This window comes from Phyllopteryx taeniolatus, unplaced genomic scaffold (genome assembly GCF_024500385.1).
Source record: "Phyllopteryx taeniolatus isolate TA_2022b unplaced genomic scaffold, UOR_Ptae_1.2 contig_71, whole genome shotgun sequence".
NCBI classification, from domain to species: Eukaryota; Metazoa; Chordata; class Actinopteri; order Syngnathiformes; family Syngnathidae; genus Phyllopteryx; species Phyllopteryx taeniolatus.
In genome coordinates this window covers 1-21,117 of record NW_026903679.1, presented here as the reverse complement: position 1 = coordinate 21,117, position 21,117 = coordinate 1, and the positions used below count along the sequence as shown (strand labels likewise).

Here is a 21,117-nt window from a genome sequence, read left to right as displayed (position 1 = left end):
AGAAGTACTGCTTGGTCATCATAGATGCATTTTCTAAATGGATCGAATTATTCCCAACAAAATCACCTGATGCTCTGACGGTGGCAAAAGCACTATGTAAAGACATTATTCCAAGATATGGCATACCTGAAACCATTTACAGTGACAATGGGACTCATTTTGTAAACCAAATAATTAATAAAATAGGAACCATGTTCCACATCAATTTAAAAAACCATTGTGCTTACCACCCTCAGAGTGCAGGTCTAGTGGAAAGAATGAATGGGACAATAAAAAATAGACTGAAAAAATGTATGGAAGAGACAGGAAGGTCATGGACACAGTGTCTTGACCTCGTTAAAATGTACATCAACATTACAAGCACCACAGGTTTAACACCTTACGAAGCGTTGTTTGGAAGACCTTATAGACTTCCGTTATTTAAACAAAAATGGGAACTTGATGACGAAACAAACTTAGCTGATTACATGAGAAAGTTGTTAGAGAAACAAAATGTTTTAAAAGAATCTGCTAAAAGTAAATATGTTTCCCAGCAGGAAACCAAGTTGGTTGGACCGGGAGACTGGGTCCTAATTCGAAGCATCAAAAAGAAGCACTGGCATTCACCAAAGTGGGAAGGACCGTATCAAGTGTTATTGACAACACCAACAGCCCTAAAAATAGCAGAAAGAAATACGTGGGTTCATTTAACACACTGTAAAAGAGTCATTTCAGCTGAGTACTCAAATAAGGAAGGTGAGCTCAAGTCTGATAACGGAGCGGGAGCAGATGTGTAGATTCTGAAAACGCTTGCTGGTCAGTGAAGAAAAAAGACACCAACCCGTTTAGTGAGAACTCAGCAGAATGGCACACCCACATTGGTTACGACATTTGATAAGTGGATACGTAGTAATTTCGGCTACTATGGTGTTGGTTTTGTTTTTGTGGTACATGGGACGTCCCACCCTAAATGATAGAACCCATTTTTTTGATGGAAAATCACCTACCAACTGGACCAATATGACAAACCCAATAATAAAAAAAATTGAATCATTAACTCGTGTCAAAAGGGGTACAACTGATGATCAAGTTTGTGGGCATGGCCTCCAAACACGGCAAAAGGGTTTAATATTTTGTGCCCCCCAAAATCAAGCTGCTTTAATCATAATTCCATATGCGGCTCTCACAAATGACGCTCAAGAGAATGGGCAAAATTGGGGATATAGATATGACTGGTATGCAACTATAGGCTTTAAATGGGAAGACCTTATTGGTGAAACAGGTTATGATTGGTCCAGTTGGTCAAAAAGAACAGCAAAAGAACATAGAAAGAAATTTAATTTAAGCAAAACGGTCCATAGTTTAATATTGAAATACGAATCAAATCAACCAATGTGTTTGACGGTGAGCTTGTGGGCATATACTGGCGGAAAAGATCCCCACTTCCAAGTATCATTGTGTTATGGGAACCATGTCGAACCAGAAATGCCATCAGAAACTTCAAATAAAGGTGGATACATTTTAACGATTAACGAAATAACTACTGATGATTGGTTTCTTGTTGTCACAGGAGTTTCAGGACAAAATAATAATTGGTTATTATTGGTGGAACAAGCAGCAAATGTAACGAGAAAAGATTGTGTAGTTTGCATGGGTCCCAGGCCTTTGTTGCGCATAGTTCCGGCACAAATATCACAAGATTGTATTATTCCATTAATGAACGCTACTGTACCAACAAAGAGGTGTAAATCATGGGATCCTATATATCCCGTAACAGAAGCAGATAAACACAAACCAATGTTTTCTACTTTAGTAGCACCAAATAATTTCACTTGTATAAACATGATTAATAAAGGGAAAAAATTAGGACCACTGAACGACACACAGTGTAAAGTAATCTTAAAAGTCAAACCAAATTTTGTGCCAATATCACGGAGCGACATCTGGTGGTGGTGCGGAGATGATAGACTGTTTGATAGATTACCTAAAGATAAATCTGGATTATGCGCTATTATTACTTTGATATTGCATGTGTCAGTATACCCTATTCCTGTTCAAAATTTAATGGAAAGGACACCAATGTTTTTGTCCAATCTAGAACATAGACAAAAAAGAGATTTGTCCTGGCAGGGGCAAAATAATCCAACATACATAGACGCCATAGGAGTTCCTCGTGGGGTGCCAAATCAATACAAATTGGCTGACCAAATTGCAGGAGGATTTGAGTCTTTCATATGCTGGTGGTGTACGATTAATAAAAATGTTGATAGGATAAACTACATCCACTTCAATGTACAGAGATTAGGTAATTGGACTCAGAGTGGGTTGGAAGCTGTGCATGAGCAGCTCAAGGCTACCTCTTTAATGACGTTCCAGAACCGCATAGCTGTCGACATGCTCCTCGCAAGAGAGGGAGGTGTTTGCGGTATGTTTGGAGAACAATGTTGTACATACATTCCAAACAATACTGCTTCGGATGGGAGCTTGACCAGAGCCATCGATGGTCTACGGACCCTCAATCACAAGATGAAGAACCACTCTGGGGTGGACACTTCTTTGTGGGACAGCTGGATGGACGTTTTTGGTAGATATAAAACCCTAATTTCACCAATATTGATATCAATTGCTGTTTTTGCAGCCATTCTGACATTATGTGGATGTTGTTGTATCCCATGCATTCGGTCATTAATCAGTAAATTAATCACCACAGCCATAACCCCCATGGAGAATCGTCTGGAGCTTATGTATCCCTTACTGTATGATGATAATGATGATAATGATGAAAATGATGATAATGATGATTTTGCTTTAACTAATTTGTTTCCTGATACAGATGATTACGATATTTAAACTACAACATTCATATATGACAGGTTTACTCTGAGTGTAAATGTATTTGTTTCATAAAAATGATTCTACAGTTAAAAATCGAAATGAAGTGACTGTAAGATGATATGAGAATTTGTGCAAATACATGATAAACAGGAGGGAAATGTTAAATATATTATAGAAGTTATCATTTATTTGCTTAGCTTGCATTAGTATGATGGACAATTTTAGATGTTTCGCCTTCAAAAAGAAGACTCAGCATCATCCATGGAAGGACGCTTGGACCAAGGACGTGATCGGATGTGGTCGGGTCGTGACAGGTGTTGATCCAATATTATGTGTTGTGTCTTATTGCTTAGAATACTATGTCTGGGGAAAAACCCTCTTATTATCAAATATTTTGTGTTGTGTCTTATTACTTAGAATAATATCAAATATTATGTGTTGTGTCTTATTGCTTAAAATACTATGTCTGGGAAAAAACCCTCTTATTATCAAATATTCTGTGTTGTGTCTTATTGCTTAGAACATTATGATTGTAAATCCCTCCTATTTCAAATAAATGCAGGAGCGAGGGGGGGGGATTGTTTAGAGCGTGTTGAGAGACTGTGATCTGAACAATCTCCCATACGCCCTCCTCATGAGAAAAAGTAACAAGCGTCTTCATTCCTTTTGTGTCTATTATAATGTTGGGTAAGATTAATCCAACATTTATCATTAAATTTGGAAGGCCCAGTGCAGCACTGGACACCAAATGTTGTTTAATGTCACAGAAGGCCTTTTCTGCCTCTGTACTCCATTAAACAGGTGATGTCATTTTAAGGTTGTCTTCATACATTAATTTTGACAATGGTGCAACAATTTCTGCATAGTTTGGAATCCATGCTCTACAATAATTTGTCAGACCTAAAATTGATTATTATATGTTTCTTCATCTGCGGTTTAAGATTTTTTAAGACTATAGCTTTTCTGTCTTCTAATATAGTCCTTCCTCCTACACTTAAATTATGGCCTAGATATTTGACTTGCTTTTTACACCATTGCAATTTATTTTTGTTAACTTTATGTCCCTCTTCTGCTAGATGATGCAGTAAGGCCAATGAATCTTTGATGCATGTCTCTCCATCTGGAGATGCCAGCAGCACATCATCTACATATAGTAAAATTTGGCTCCCTCCTGCGGGAGTGAATTTAGACATGCTTGTTCTCATTACTTGTGAATAAATGGTTGGACTTTCACAGTAACCTTGTGGTAATCTAGTAAATGTATATTTTTTTTCCTCAAATGTGAATGCAAACCAAAATTGACTGTTCTTTTCTACTGGTACAGAAAAGAAAGCATTACTTATGTCCACCACTGTAAACACAGTAGCGTCTGGTTTCAATGAATTTAACAATGTGTGTGGATCTGGTACGCATGCTGCTCTCTGTATTACTGCAGAATTTACTGCCTGTAAATCTTGCACCATTCGCCAACCGACTGATCTGGTTTTAATGGATATTGACGAATCCCTGGTCTATATTCTGTTTTGGGTCTAATTTGTACTGGTAAAGCCCCTTTAATAAGGCCTACATCAAATGGTCCCGTGGACAATAATTGTATTTTTTTTTTGCAACTTTTTTCAATATTTCTTCATCAATTTCAGTGAGAATCATTTGGTCTAATCAAACAGGATGCATGTGTTTCCCTTCATCACCCTGTATTGTCCAAAACATCGCCTTCCTAATTAGACCAGTTGATGCACTGTATTCCAGTTTGTTCTCTATTTGCTGCCAATCATCTGTCTCCTGTCCTTGTTTTACTAATGTTCCCATATGTTTCCACTGTGACTCATAATCTTTGCACAATGAAATATGTGGGACACTTGTATTTTTATACAGTTCCTTTAATTTGTCTGGTAAAATAATTCCTGCCGCGACTTTTGCTTCATTGTCTGAGTACAGATAATCTACAGTAATTTTATCAGGTGTCGCATGTCGTACCTTGTTTTCATATCCTAGGTCTGGCCCTTGTGTGTTTTTGTACCACAGTTATATGCAGCTCATCACATTTATTTTTTATTTTTTTATCTTCTACTTCTGTGATAAGCTGCAAGGCTGCAGACAACAGGGCCTTTCCCATGTTTAACGGTGGTTTGTCTGGGATATCGATTGTGTAATAGAATGTACTTTCTCTGCTTTCCAGTGTTACATAGTGGTCCTCTCTTTTTAATTTATGTTTAATTCATGTTTGAGTACAAGTCCTAGTTGGAATAAGCCATCTCTTCCCAACAAATTCACAGGGCACTCCGGGACTTCGAAAATGGGCATTCTACAAGTTCTCCCCTGTGGGTCTCTAATCCACACAGGCTCAAGTTCCATGGCAAAAGTAATTTGTCCATTTGCAGACCTAACGATTGCCTTATGTCCCGATAGTTTGGAACCTGGAATCTTTTCCCGACATGCAGTCCTACATGCTCCTGTATCGCAAAGAAATTTCATTTCTTTCCCATTTACTGACAAGGTTATTTCAGGTTTTTCAGTGTCCAAACTCAGAATGTCCTGTAAATTGAAATCCACCTCCTCATTCTCTGTAATGTTTCCACAAGAGGATTTGTTGAGTTGGGAAGCAGGCTGGCTTAGTCATGCGGTAGTTTGTCCGTATTCTCTTTTATTATTATTTTTTTTTAGGACATTCACGTGCAATGTGGCCTTTGTCTCCACAGCACCAACAGACGGTATAATAATTTCGACTTCCACCATATTTTACTCTCCCACGGCCTCTGCCGCGTCCTCTAAAATTATCTCTCTTTCTGCCTTGATAGTATATTTCTGCTCCTTCGTTGAGGAAGACATCTATCTTCTTTTTTTTTTGTCCTAACACTCTTTCTGCGTGGAGGGCATGATTAACATATTCCTCCAGAGGGCCAGTTGCTAGGTTTATCCAATGTTTATCTACCCATCTGTTAATGTGTTCTTTCGAATTCGCATGTAAAGCATTTTTTAACTATTGTTGATAAGGTGTGATGCCGGCTACGGCCTTTTTCACATCCTCATTAGTCCAGGTCCTATAGACCAAAATAGTTTCTTTGTGGTCCTCTTGTACATTTGGATTTGCCACCTCAATCATTGGATATAAATCCATGTCTCCCTCATCTGAGGTTATATTTGTTATTTGGGGAATGGGAGAAAATGTTTCTCCCATAGTTTTAGACCAATTCATTTGTACCCCTCCTGATCGTAAAATTCGTTGAGTTTCTGACTCTTGAGTTGGAGGAAGTTCATGAGGTGGCAAAACCGGGTACAAGGGTGCTGATGCTTTTGTTCCCTCATTTTTTTTACACCTTTCTTCAATCATCTTTTTCTCGCTAATTCTTACCATTGGTCCTGTCTCGTCATCTTCCTGTCTTTGAAACAACATATTTTTATCCCTACCTTCCTGCTCTTTTTGTTCATTTGTTAAGTCCTTCTTTTTCTCCCTTCCTTTTTCTCTTTGAGACACCATGTTTGGCCAGAAGAGTAAGTCGTCAAATCCATCTTTTTCTATTTGTGATATGTCATTTTTGTGTCGACATTTTATTTCGTTTCGAAGTTGAACTAATTTTTGCGAATTTAGCTGGCCAGCGAAACCGTATTTGGTTATCCACGTGTTTAAATGTTTTATTTTGGAAGGGTTTTGGAGTTGAACATATTTCCAATCTTTACACGTTAGGCCTACTTTTGGATCCGTTTTACTGTTATTTATTCCCATTTTTATGAATTTGGAAGTCAGTTTATTTGCACCTATAGTGGCCTAAATACTGACTTTATTCAAAAATGACAGTGTGACAATGAATGTCTGAGTTTTGGTAATCCTCAAGCTTCTACCCTAAACGGGGCGGAGGATTCTTGCCTCTGCTTCCAAACCCAGTTGTCACTTACAATCCAGTCTTATACATTCATACTTTTACACATTCACACGATATTAGTAACGTTTTTATTAACACACGAAAACACAGAAACACGGAATTTAAGTACGTACAGGACTCCGCCGTCCTAGCGGAATTTGTCGGACTCCGCCGTCCCTCTTACCACTTGCCAGTGACTAGTATTACACAAGGTTTATTCTGCCGCAGACTTTTCGTCGCGCAATTCACTCACTCTTTAATCCTTTTTCCTAAAAAAATGTTTTTAAATTTAACTCACCAGTCGTCTTCTATCCTGTGGATTGTCGTCAACCATCAGATCCCAGTTGAGGAGAACGAAGACCAGTCCCGTAAAGGGTCTTACTTGCCGTGGCCACGGTCTCTTAACTGGAAGTCGGGTCCACAACTGGAGTCCTCGGGTGTGTTGACATCCGGCTCGAAGGATCAATTTAATGTTGGATTTATCTTACCCAACATTATAAAAAATAGACACAAAAGGAATGAAGACACTGGTTTCTTTTTCTCATGAGGAGGGCGTATGGGAGATTGTTCAGATCACAGCCTCTCAACACGCTCTAAACAATCTCTCCTGTCGCTCCTGCATTTATTTGAAAATAGGGAGGTTTCTAAGTTTACAAGACATAACGTACTAAGCTACAAGACACAACACACTAAGGATAGGGTTTCAAGGTGAAAACATGGGACCAACACCTGCCACATCCCGGCCACGTCCTTCTCTCTGATGATTCCTGCTGAGTCATCTTCTTGAAGGCGAGACATCTCCCTTTCTCAAAATGGTCCATAATACTAATGCAAGCGAAGCAAATAAATGATAACTTCTACAATATATTTAACATTGACCAATACTGGCCACTCATGCCAGTAGCATCTGCTCCAATTGCACACTGATTGAAGAGAACATTGTCCCAGATTATCGTACTACTCGCTTGAAGTCTCGGCGCCCTTTGGACAATGGTCATTGCACCGGACTATTGCAATATTAGTCTTTCGAACTGCTCTAAATGCTAGCGGACTCTGCATCTTTTTGCACAATTGTCAAAAAAAAATGAACCGGCATTACCAGATAATTAGCAACCCTTAATTGCTCAGTGACTGTTTTTTGTCAAAGTCTTCATGTCTCAAAAGCATTCTCTGTCAATTGACCGTCTGTTGTCGTACGAGAGCGGCTCCAACTACCAGAGACAAATTCCTTGTATGTTTTGTGGACATACATGGCAAATAAAGATGATTCTGTTTCTGAAGAGTTGGTGTTGCTTTTCAGGTAACCATGTGGCTTACGGCCATACTACTCTGAGAACGCCCGATCTTGTCCGATCTCGGAAACTAAGCAGGGGCGGGCCTGGTTAGTACTTGGATGGGAGACCGCCTGGGAATACCAGGTGCTGTAAGCTTTTTCACTTTAGATTCTCGTGGAATCGTTTTCTTATCGGTGGTTGACCTAAATTATAATGCAGTCATTCTCTCTCTTATGACTTACCGTCTCTTTATTAGGAGACAGACTCTTCACGTACCTTTTTTAAACATCCCGTTTCTCCTTTTCTGACAGTAAAAAATAAAATAAAAATCTATACACACATATATCTACATATATCTATATCTATATCTATATCTAAATATATATATATATATATTAGTATCACGTGATATGTCACAATTTTATCACATGAGTGCTTTTAATTAGCTCGAGGCTAAGGATACGAAGGTATGGATCTTTAAATGATACGTAATTATTGCACATCATTGTGTGGACCTCAAAGCCACGGTTTATGAACCCGAACCACTTCCGAGGAATACATTACAGTCGAGTGAATGGTAGTATTAGAAGGAGTAGATTAAATAGAGTAAATCAGAATCTATTTGCCGAGTATGTCAGAAACATACAAGGAATTTGTCTCTGGTACTTGGAGCCCCTCTCGTGCGACAACGGATAGCCATTTGAGAGAAAATACTTTGGAGACATAATCACATGAGACCAAAGTACAGAGAATCACTGAGTAATGAAAGGTTAGCGGTAATGTGGTCATGTCAATGCAAATTTTGTGTTATTTTTTATTTTTTGACAATTGTGCAAATGATGCAGAGTCCTCTAGCAATTTAGAGCAATTTGAAATGACTGATCGAGCAATAATCTGGTACAGTGACAATTGTGCAAAACGTGAAGAGACTTCGAGAAATTTAAGCAGTATAAAGCGAATCGTAGTGCGATAATCTGGAACAGTGTCCATTGTGCAAATGGTGCAGATACTTCTCAACCACATGAGTGGCCAGTATTGGTCAACAACAGATATGCAAATTGTGCAGAGTGGTGAGACTACTACAGTGAATGGACGAATAATGTATAATTGGCCCGACAGAGATGGGACAACAATCTCAAGACAAATTGCCAGCATGTTACAATGCAATTGTAAGTGAACTGTTTAAGAAGTTAACGGTAAGCGGGACGAAGGTGTTGGAATGTCTGCTAGTTTTTGTTTGCATTGTTCGATAGCACTTGCCTGGGGGAAGGAGCTGGAAGAAGACAATTATATATGACTCGTGCACTCACTGTTGTAGTCTCGCCATGCTGCACTACTTGCATATCTGTTGTTGACCAATACTTGCCACTCATGCCAGTAGCATCTGCTCCAATTACACACTGATTGAAGAGAATCTGCAAGATTTGCACAATAAACATTGTCCCAGATTATCGCACTACTCGCTTGAAGTCTCGGCGCCCTTTGCAGAATGGTCATTGCACCGGACTATTGCAATATTAGTCTTTCGAACTGCTCTAAATGCTAGAGGACTCTGCATCTTTTTGCACAATTGTAAAAAAAAAAATTAACCGGCATTACGATAACTAGCAACCCTTAATTGCTCAGTGACTGTTTTTTGTCAACGTCTTTATGTCTCAAAAGTGTTCTCTGTCAATTGAATGTTGTCGTACAAGAGTGGCTCCAACTACCAAATTCCTTGTGTGTTTTTTGGACATACATGGCAAATAAAGATGACTTTTTCTGAAGAGTTGGTGACCAGGATGTGGAGGGTCCAAGAGGATTTTGTATTCTCTTGTCTGAGTTTTGGCAGAGTGCAAGTTCTCAAATTCTCGAGTGTGTTAACTTTTCTAAATCTATGATCTGATCACACATTTGTAGTGTTGAGAATGAGTTTGCATCATCCACAGAAAAAAATCCAAAATAGACCAGCCAGCCGATTGAAGAATAAAGATGACGCGATCCGCTCGATATTTTTAAGCGAAATATGATATTTTTTAAATATAAAATGTTGTTTTTCAGGTAAGCATGTGGCTTACGGCCATACTACCCTGAGAACGCCTGATCTCGTCTGATCTCGGAAGCTAAGCAGGGGCGGACCTGGTTAGTACTTGGATGGGAGACCGCCTGGGAATACCAGGTGCTGTAAGCTCACATGGCGAGTGACAATGTGACTCGGAAGGGCGTGATAAAGGCGAAAGCCTCCTCACCCCTCCCCGATCTAAGCGCGAGTCGTGCTTACTTCTAGGAATAATGTGCTCGTCACAGACTGTCAATAATGACCACCATCTTCACACACAAGGGTTTCCAGATGAGCACTTGACACCAGGACAACCAAAGGTCGCAGTTCGATGATCGACTTTGTGGTCGTGTCATCGGACATGCTGCCGCATTTCTTGGACACTGGGGTGAAAAGAGGGGCGGAGCTGCAATCTGATTCCCACTGGGTGGTGTGTTTGCTTCGATGTTGGGGGCAGATGTCAGTTCGACATGAAAGAGAATTACGTATTGTGAGGGTGTGCTGGTAATGTCTGGCAGAGTCCCCAGTCAGAAGGAGCTTCAACTCCCACCTCCGGCAAAACTTTGTCCATGTCCCGGGGAAGCAGAGGACATTAAGTACGAGTGACCCATGTTCTGTCAACAGACTTTGTTTTCATTCTCCTGCTCTTGACATGGATTCCTACATTTCAGATGAGTATTGAGTCAGTAAGTCAGAGGCACTGGCATGCATATAAACATCAGAAAACTATGATGCAATGAAAAACAACACAATCGAAGTCTGTCTGAGTGGCAGAGCCGTCAAAGCAACTCCATTCAGGTTGCAATATCTACGGGTATGCGGGTTGATAGTCTGCTTCTTGTGTGATTAGACTGACAAAAACTGTCTGTTTCCTCTCCTTGGCTTTCCAGTCCAACAAAAATTTGTACGACTCAGGTGTTATCATTGTTTCTGCCCAACACTGCCACGAAACAACACAAGGAATATTTGTGAGGATGGCCCAGCGCGCCAAGTTGGTGAACTACGTTTTGCAAAGTCTGTCGGAGTGGCTGAGCCGTCAAAGCAACTCCATTCAGGTTCCAATATCTACGGGTATGCGGGTTGACATTCTGCTTCTTGTGTGATTAGACTGACAAAAACTGTCTGTTTCCTCTCCTTGGCTTTCCAGTCCAACAGAAATTGGTCCGACTCGGGTGTTATCATTGTTTCTGCCCAACACTGCCACGAAACAACACAAGAAATATTTGTGAGGATGGCCCAGCGCGGCAAGTTGGTGAACGAAGTTCGCAAAGTCTACGCATGTGACACCCTTCTGAGAAGATGTGACCAACAAATACTGGGTTTCTGTCCGCGGTCGTTCAGTACCGGGAGGGGAAAATGTGTGTTTTGCAAGCAGAAGGAGTTTGTACTCATTTACCTCAAATAGAGCTGAATATACACAAAATGGTCAAGCTGCATTGGCCGGGAATCGGACCCGGGTCTCCCGCGTGGCAGGCGAGAATTCTACCACTGAACCACCAATGCTTGGTATGGGGGTTCTTGCACTTTGACTACATTCCAATGCTCTCGAACGGGTCCACCGGATGAGCAGACCGCCTGGGGTGAATAAAGATTTGCACCTTTTGTTCCTTCTAAACAACGCACCGTACTACTGTCAGGATGGCCGAGCGGTCCAAGGCGCTGCATTCAGGTTGCAGTCTCTATGGAGGCGTGGGGGCAGATCCCACTCCTGACAGTGTCTAGTGTATAAAGACAATGTGTCCATTCTGTCTTTCATTTCCTTTTTGTGTGTGCGCCTCTGCTGAGGGGGAATTCAGTGCTCACATGGCGAGTGACAATGTGACTCGGAAGGGCGTGATAAAGGCGAAAGCCTCCTCACCCCTCCCCGATCTAAGCGCGAGTCGTGCTTACTTCTAGGAATAATTGCTCGTCACAGACTGTCAATAATGACCACCATCTTCACACATAAGGGTTTCCAGATGAGCACTTGACACCAGGACAACCTAAGGTTGCAGTTCGATGATCGACTTTGTGGTTGTGTCATCGGACATACTGCCGCATTTCTTGGACACTGGGGTGAAAAGAGGGGCGGAGCTGCAATCTGATTCCCACTGGGTGGTGTGTTTGCTTCGATGTTGGGGGCAGATGTCAGTTCGACATGAAAGAGAATTACGTATTGTGAGGGTGTGCTGGTAATGTCTGGCAGAGTCCCCAGTCAGAAGGAGCTTCAACTCCCACCTCCGGCAAAACTTTGTCCATGTCCCGGGGAAGCAGAGGACATTAAGTACGAGTGACCCATGTTCTGTCAACAGACTTTGTTTTCATTCTCCTGCTCTTGACTTGGATTCCTACATTTCAGATGAGTATTGAGTCAGTAAGTCAGAGGCACTGGCATGCATATAAACATCAGAAAACTATGATGCAATGAAAAACAACACAATCGAAGTCTGTCGGAGTGGCAGAGCCGTCAAAGCAACTCCATTCAGGTTGCAATATCTACGGGTATGCGGGTTGACATTCTGCTTCTTGTGTGATTAGACTGACAAAAACTGTCTGTTTCCTCACCTTGGCTTTCCAGTCCAACAAAAATTGGTACAACTCGGGTGTTATCATTGTTTCTGCCCTACACTGCCACGAAACAACACAAGGAATATTTGTGAGGATGGCCCAGCGCGTCAAGTTGGTGAACTTCGTTTGCAAAGTCTACGCATATGACCCCCTTCTGACAAGATATGACCAACAAACACTTGGTTCCTGTCCTCGGTCGTACAAAATGTGTGTTTTGCAAGCAGAAGGAGTTTGTACTCATTTTCCTCAAATAGAGCCTAATATACACAAAACGGTCAAGCTGTATTGGCCGGGAATCGTACCCGGGGCTCCCGCCTGACAGGTGAGAACTCTACCACTGAATCACCAATGCTTGGTATGGTGGATCTTGAACTTTGACTACATTCCAATCCTCTCGAATGCATTTCTGTCAAATGGCTGTCCGTTGTCGCACTCGTGCGGCTCCAACTCCCGGAGAAAAATTTCTTGTATGTTTTTTCCATACTCGGCAAAAAAAGGAAATATTCTGATTTTGATTCTGCTGATTCTGATTTCGTTTACTCTACCTAATCTACTCCTACTAATCCTGCCATTCACTCCACTGTAATGTATTCCTCAGAAGTTGTTCGGGTTCATAAACCGTGGCTTTGGGGTCCTCACAATAATGTGCAATAATTATCATTTAAAAATCCATACCTTCATATCCTTAGCCTATATATATATATATATATATATATATATATATATATATATATATATATATATATATATATATATATATATATATATATATATATATATATATATATATATATATATATATATATATATATATATGCATTCTTTTCACAGTCCCCTCATATCGGTGCATCACCTGACAGGAAGGTGTCCTGTGACTGTTGCGGCTCTGCGTGCTCACAGATCAAATGTCCCGACTTGGCAAAAGACAGGACAGATTTAGAACGATCAAAAGAAAAAAACTTTTTGCTTGTTTGCTTCCTCACCATCACACATGACACTGCGACTTAACAGGCAGCACAACAATTACGTTCAAGTACTGTGCCAGATTCATGTTACAAAATCACAATTCTGTGACTTTTCTGTGTGGTATATTACGAGAACAATCCCAGATCCGAGTTTCAGAAGTTAAGTTATGAAGGCAACAAGGTTTTCAAGTGTGGAGAGTTGCCAGAATTGCTAGGAAAGTGGTACATACGAAATACAGTGCTGAATCTGATCTGTAGGCCTGTATCTGGAAAGGTAAACAGAATAAAGGGAACAACTCTTTGTAATTTTTGTGGAAAAACCCTTCAACACCCCAGGCCTTTGACACAAATGAGATGCTTCCTTCTCTGTGGTGTGTTGAATTTACATGCCATTTTTTGGGCCTGCCTTAGTGCCACTTTAAAAGCATTTCAATTCTTTTCAATGGGGAAAATGGATTTGAGATAGAAGTAAATTGAGTTACTCTTACTGTTGGAAGCGTACTTTATTATGATCTCATATACCGCACACTTTCGAGTTTACCACGAATAGTCACAGCTTCTTGACAGTCTCGTTCAATCAATCATTGATTTATTTGATATGGACATCACTAAATTATTGGGAAACAAGGCATCCCCTCTCCTTGAGCCGTCACCTTATCGCGTTGGAGGGGTTTGTGTGTCCCAATGATCCTGGGAGCTAAGTTGTCTGGGGCTTCACGCCCCTGGTACGGTCACCCATGGAAAACAGGTCCTCGGTGAGGGACCAGACAAAGCACGGCTCCAAAAACCCTATGACGAACAAAATATATGGATCAAGGTTTCCCTTGCCCGGACGCGGGTCACTGGGGCCCCTCTCTGGAGCCAGGCCTGGAGGTGGGGGACGAAAGCGAGCGCCTGGTGGCCGGGCCCCATGTGCCGGGCACAGCCTGAAAGAGTAACGTGGGTCCCCCTTTCCATGGGGTCACCACCTGAGGGAGGGGCCATAGGGGTTGGGGTGCAGTGTGATTTGGGCGGTGGCCGAAGGTGGGGACCTTGGCGATCCGATCCCCGGCTACAGAAGCTGGCTCCAGATGAAGACGAATCACCTTTTATTGTGATGAACATGCATGCATGTACACGAAATTTTTTCTCTGCATTTAACCCATCACAGTGAACACATACACATGTTAATGGAACACACTGGAGCAGGGGGCCCCACAGTGGCAGGCAATGATCCTAACCATGGGCCACGGCTGCCACAGAATGTCACCTCTCTGACAGAGAAGGAGCCCTAGCTTGTGTGTGAGGTTGAGAAGTTCCGACTCGATGTAGTCGGACTCGCCTCCACGCACAGCTTAGGCTCTGCTACCAGTCCTATCAAGAGGGGTTGGGCTCTCTTCCACTCTGGAGTTGCCCACGGTGAGAGGCGCCGAGCAGGTGTGGATATACTTATTGCCCCTCGGCTCGGCGCCTGTACGTTGGGGTTCACCCCGGTGGACGAGAGGGTAGCATCCCTCCGCCTTCGGCTGGGGGGATGGGTCCTGACTGTTATTTGTGCCTATGCACCAAACAGCAGTTCAGAGTACCCACCCTTTTTGGAGTCCTTATAGGGGGTGCTGGAAGCGCTCACGCTGGGGAGTCCATCGTTCTGCTGGGGGATTTCAATGCTCACGTGGGCAATGACAGTGAGACCTGGAAGGGCGTGATTGGGAAGAACGGCCCCCCAAATCAGAACCCGAGTGGTGTTCTGTTATTGGACTTCTGTGGTCATCACGGATTGTCCATAATGAACACCATGTTCAAGCATAAATGTGCACTTGGCACCAGGACAACCTAGGTCGCCGTTCGATGATCGACTTTGTGGTCGTGTCATCGGACTTGCGGCCGCATGTCTTGGATGCTCGGGTGACGAGAGGGGCTGAGCTGTCAACTGATCACCACCTGGTGGTGAGTTGGCTCCGATGATGGGGAAGATGTGACGTGGCAGGCCCAAACGTATTGTGAGGGTCTGCTGGGAACGTCTGGCAGAATTCCCTGTCAGAAGGAGTTTCAACTCCCACCTCCTGCAGAACTTCACCCACGTCCTGGTGGAGGCGGGGGAAATTGAGTCCGAGTGGCCCATGTTCAGCGCCTCTATTGCCGAGGCAGCTGACCGGAGCTGTGGCCGTAAGGTAGTCGGTGCCTGTCGTGGCGGCAATCCCCGAACCCGTTGGTGGAAACCAGCAGTGAGGGATGCCGTCAAGCTGAAGGAGTCCTGTCAGGTCTTTTTGGACTGTGTGAGGCAGCTGATGGGTACCGGCTGGCCAAGCGGAATGCGGCTTTGGTGGTCGCTGAGGCAAAAACCCGGACATGGGAGGAGTTTGGTGAGGCCATGGAGAATGACTTCCGGACGGCGTCTTTGTGTGTCTTTTTAACCTTCCGTTTTCAAAATATTTACTGAATTGTTTTCCAAACACTCCAATATCATCTGATTAAAGGTCTGACGAAAGAGTGGCCGAGACGCAACTTTTGATACCTCATTTGTGCGTAGAAAATTGTTGTTTACATTCCTTTATGTTTGCATGTGCGTGCAGAATTAAATAGTATTATTATTATTATTATTATTATTATTATTATTATTATTATTATTATTATTATTATTATTATTATTATTATTATTATTATTATTATTATTATTATTATTATGTGGCACGGTGGCTCGACTGGTTAGAGCGTCAGCCTCACAGTTCTGAGGACCCGGGTTCAATCCGCGGCCCCGCCTGTGTGGAGTTTGCATGTTCTCCTGTACCTGCGTGGGTTTTCTCTGGGCACTCTGGTTTCCTCCCACATCTCCAAAACATGCATGGTTGGTTAAATGACTACTCTAAATTGCCTGTTGGTGCGAATGTTTGTATGTGCCCTGCGATTGGCTGGCAATCAGTTCAGGGTTTACCCCGCCTCCTGCCTGATGATAGGTGGGGTAGGCTCCAGCACGCCCGTGACCCAAGTGAGGAGAAGCAGCTCAGAAAATGGATGGATGGATTATTATTATTATATTTTTTTAACAGCCTTTACTGCCACCGAGTTGAATTTGCTTCTGAAATGGAGCATCTGAATATTTGAAGCTGAAATGTTTGGATTGGATATTTTGATTAAATATTTTTTAAAAGTAAAATTCAAATTGAGTGTAAAAAAAAAAAAAAAAAGTGAAATTCAAATTGAGAATCTGGTGACACAGATATACTTCCACACCTAAATTTCCTCCAAAACACACCTCGATCGACAATTCTACTTCCTAAGGCCCGGGACACACAAAAGGATTTTTCCAATCTTAAAAGAGTTTTCATCTGCTACTGACCCCACGCTTGAACATAAAAAAAATGAACCCTTTAACAATTTCTGTCATGTTGTATGCTCCAATAATCTGAAATGCAAAACAACATACAGAAGGATTCTGTTCCACCACAGGTCTGGAAACAAAACTGTAAAATGGCGATGTCATCCATATGGGACTTTCATCCATCCATCCATCTTCTGAGCCGCTTACCCTCACAAGGATCGCGGGAGTACTGGAGCCTATCCCAGCTATCATCGGGCAGGAGGTGGGGTAAACCCTGAACTGGTTGCCAGCCAATCGCAAAGCACATATAAACAATCAACCATTCGCACTCACATTCACACCTACAGGCAATTTAGAGTCTTCAATCAACCTACCATACATGTTTTTTGGATGTGGGAGGAAACCGGAGTGCCCGGAGAAAACCCACAAAGGCACGGGGAGAACATGCAAACTCCACACAGGCGGAGTAGGGGATTGAACCCCTGAGCTCAGAACTGTGACGCAGACGCTCTAACCAGTTGGCCACCGTGCCGCCAAAGGGGACTGTTTTTGCTGTCTGGGCAACCCACCCAAAAAAAAACATGACATCGGGTAAGACGTTTGTTTTTATTTGCGGTTGTTTCCTTGTTCCTGAGTCAGAGCACTATTTGATTGGCTACGTTCTGCAATGCTGCTCTTCTCTCTCTACACGAACGACTGCACCTCAGCGAACCCGACTGTCAAACGCCACTGTCATCGGCCTCATCAAGGACGCTGACGAGTCTGCATATCGACAGGAAGCGGAGCGGCTGGAGCTGTGGTGCGGCCGACACAACCTGGAGCTGAACACGCTCAAGACTGTAGAGATGATCGTGGACTTCAGGAGGCATCCTTCGCCACAGCTGCCCCTCACGCTGTCCAGCTGCCTTGTGTCAAACGTCGAGACCTTCAAGTCTGGCTGGGGCAGCCGTGGCCCAATGGTTAAGATCATCGCCTGCCACCGTGGGGGACCTAGGTTCAAAACCCCGACTGGACCATCCGCCAACATCCCCCGGACTCACGGCTGTGGTGTCCTTGAGCAAGACACTGATACCCCGAAATGCTCCCCGGGCGCTTCAGCTGCCCCCTGCTCCAGTGTGTTCCACTAACATGTGTATGTGTTCACTGTGATGGGTTAAATGCAGAGAACAAATTTCGTGTGCATGCATGCATGTTCATGACAATAAAAGATGATTCTTCTTCTTCTTCTTCTTCCTGGGAATTACAATCTCCCAGGACCTGAAGTGGGCGACCAACATCAACTCCGTCCTCAAAAAGGCCCAGCAGAGGATGTACTTCCTGCGGCTTCTGAGAAAGCATGGCCTGCCACCGGAGCTGCTGAGACAGTTCTACACAGCGGTCATCGAATCTGTCCTGTGTTCTTCCATCACAGTCTGGTTTGGTGCTGTTACAAAAAAGGACAAACTCCGACTGCAACGGACAATCAAAACTGCTGAAAGGATTGTCGGTACCCCCCTACCCACCCTTGAGGACTTGCACGCTGCCAGAACTAAGACAAGGGCGTGCAAAATCCTCTCGGACCCTCCCCACCCTGGTCACCAGCTCTTCCAGCTCCTTCCCTCAGGTAGGCGCTACCGATCAATGCAAACTAGAACTAGTAGACATTCCAACAGCTTCTTCCCTCTTGCAATCAACTTCTTGAACAGCTAACTTACAATTCCATTACAACAAGCTGGCAATTTTTTGACTTGAGTTCGTTGTCACATTTCTGTATTATGTATTACTCGTGCACTCACTGTAGTTGTCTCGCCGTGCTGCACTATTTGCATATAGTGGCCACTCATGCCAGAGTAGCATCTGCTCCATTTGCACACTGATTGAGGAGTATCTGTAACATTTGCACAACCATTGTCCCAGATTATCGCAGTACTCGTCACTTTAAACCGCATACACTCCTTGAAGTCTCAGTGCCCTTTGCACAATGGTCATTGCACCGGACTATTGCGATATTAGCCATTCGAACTGAGGACTCTGCATCTTTTTGCACAATTGTTGTTTGTTGTTGTTTTTTGTCAATGTCTTTATGTCTCCAAAGTGTTCTGTAAATTGACTGTCTGTTGTACTAGAGCGGCTCCAACTACCGGAGACAAATTCCTTGTGTGTTTTGGACATACTTGGCAAATAAAGATGATTCTGATTCTGATTCTGTTTCACGTCACAATTCACGACGTCATGACTGAGGGCTTCCACACGTGGAGATTTTGTAAGAGTCGTAAATATTTTTCGGCCCGACCCATATCGGTCCCTATATTCTGAACAAATTCACTCTTAACACATCTCAGATTTAAAGCAAAACAAATTCATTTATATAGTGGATTTCATACACAAGGTAACTCAATAATGCAGCCCTATGGGGGGCACAAGTTAGTGCAAACTGTAGGCCGGTCCCAAACGCAGATAAATGCAGAGGGTTGCGTCAGGAAGGGCATCAGGCTTAAAACTTTGCCAAACAAATATGAGCGTTCATCCAAAGAATTCCATACCGGATCGGACGTGGCCTGGGTTAACAACGTCCGCCACCGACGCCGTCAACCTGCGGTGCGCCGTTGGAAATTCAGCTACTGTGGGTCGAAGTCAAAGAAGAAGAGGTGGAAAGCGGGTTCTTCGGCAGAAAGAGAAGAGGAAAGCACATAGCCTAGAACTGAATGTGGGGACTTTGAATGTTGGGACAGGAAAATCTCGGGAGATGGTGGATGATTTGGAGAAAGGTTGATATATTGTGTGTCCAGGAGACCAGGTGGAAAGGCAGTAAGGCTAGAAGTTTAGGGGCAGGGTTTAAATTATTTTACCATGATGTAGATGGGAAGAGAAATGGAGTCGGGGTTATTTTAAAAGAAGATTTGGCTAAGAATGTCTTGGAGGTGAAAAGAGTATCAGATCGAGTGATGAGGCTGACAACTTGAAACTTGAAATTGAGGGTGTTATGTGTAACGTGATAAGTGGCTATGCCCCACAGGTAGGATGTGACCTAGAGGTGAAAGAGAAATTCTGGAAGGAGCTAGACGAAGTAGTTCTGAGCATCCCAGACAGAGAGAGAGTCGTAATTGGTGCAGATTGTAATGGACATGTTGGTGAAGGTAATAGGGGTGATGAAGAAGTGATGGGGAAGTACAGCATCCAGGAAAGGAACTTGGAGGGACAGATGGTGGTAGACTTTGCAAAAAGGATGCAAATGGCTTTAGTGAACACTTTTTTCCAGAAGAGGCACGAACATAGAGTGACCTACAAGAGCGGAGGTAGAAGCACGCAGACGCATCTTGTGCAGACGATGTAATCTTGTAGGTCACCCTATGTTCCTGCCTCTTCTGGAAAAAAGTGTTCACTCCAGCCATTTACATCCTTTTTGCAAAGTCTACCGCCATCTGTCCCTGTGTCTCCTGCGGTACAATGGCTCCCCAGTTACCAAGTTCCTTTCCTGGATGCCGTACTTACCCCTTACTTCTTCATCACCCCTGTTTCCCTCACCAACATGTCCATTACAATCTGCACCAATCACGACTCTCTCTGTCTGGGATACTCAGAACTACTTTGTCGAGTTCCATCCCGAATTTCTCTTTGACCTCAAGGGCACATCCTACCTGTGGGGCATAGCCACTAATCACATTATACAAAACACCCACAATTTCAAGTTTCAGCCTCATCACTCGATCTGATTCCCTTTTCACCTCCAAGACATTCTCAGCTACTCTTCATTTAAAATAACCCCTACTCAATTTCTCTTCCCATCTACACCATGGTAAAATAATTTAAACCCGTCTTCGCCTTCAACCCATAGTAGCTGAATTTCCACCAGCGCCCTGCAGGTCAACGGTGCCGGATGTTGTTAACCCGGGACATGACCGATCATGTCTTTGGATGGGATTCTTTGGATGAACGCTCATATTTGTTGAGCAAAGTTAAAAGCCAGATGCCCTTCTTGACGAATCCCTCTGCATTTATCCAGGTTTGGCACCGGCCTACAGTTTGCACTGGGTTGTGCCACCCATAGGGGTGCATTAAAAGAGGATCAAACCCAGGTCAACCCAATGTCCCTACCCATAGTCAATGTTGAACAACACTTGACCAAATAGGCTTAAGAATTAATGTTCCCTGACCGGGAATCGGACACGTGCCGCAGCGGTGAAAGCGCTGAATCCTAACCACTAGACACCAACAACTGCAAATCCAGGACTTGTCTGGATTTAAAGACAGGGGTAACAGCAGATTTCCAGGCCTTTGGAAAGTGACCAGATGAAATTGAAAGATTAATGATTGAGGCAATAGGAGTAGCAAGAGTTGAACC

At 43.2% G+C, this 21,117-nt stretch overlaps 3 non-coding genes across 3 annotated transcripts; 2 read left to right on the top strand and 1 right to left on the bottom strand.

Moving 5' to 3' along the window:
* The first annotated feature begins 7,985 nt into the window (after positions 1 to 7,985).
* Positions 7,986 to 8,104, top strand: LOC133473954 (5S ribosomal RNA). The gene has a single exon (XR_009787302.1). It is a non-coding gene; the product is annotated as a 5S ribosomal RNA (ribosomal RNA).
* A 1,895-nt stretch (positions 8,105 to 9,999) lies between these two features.
* On the top strand, positions 10,000 to 10,118 carry LOC133473953 (5S ribosomal RNA). The gene has a single exon (XR_009787301.1). It is a non-coding gene; the product is annotated as a 5S ribosomal RNA (ribosomal RNA).
* Positions 10,119 to 11,418: 1,300 nt separating this feature from the next.
* trnag-gcc (transfer RNA glycine (anticodon GCC)) lies at positions 11,419 to 11,489 on the bottom strand. Its single transcript has one exon. It is a non-coding gene; the product is annotated as a tRNA-Gly (tRNA).
* Positions 11,490 to 21,117: the final 9,628 nt, after the last annotated feature.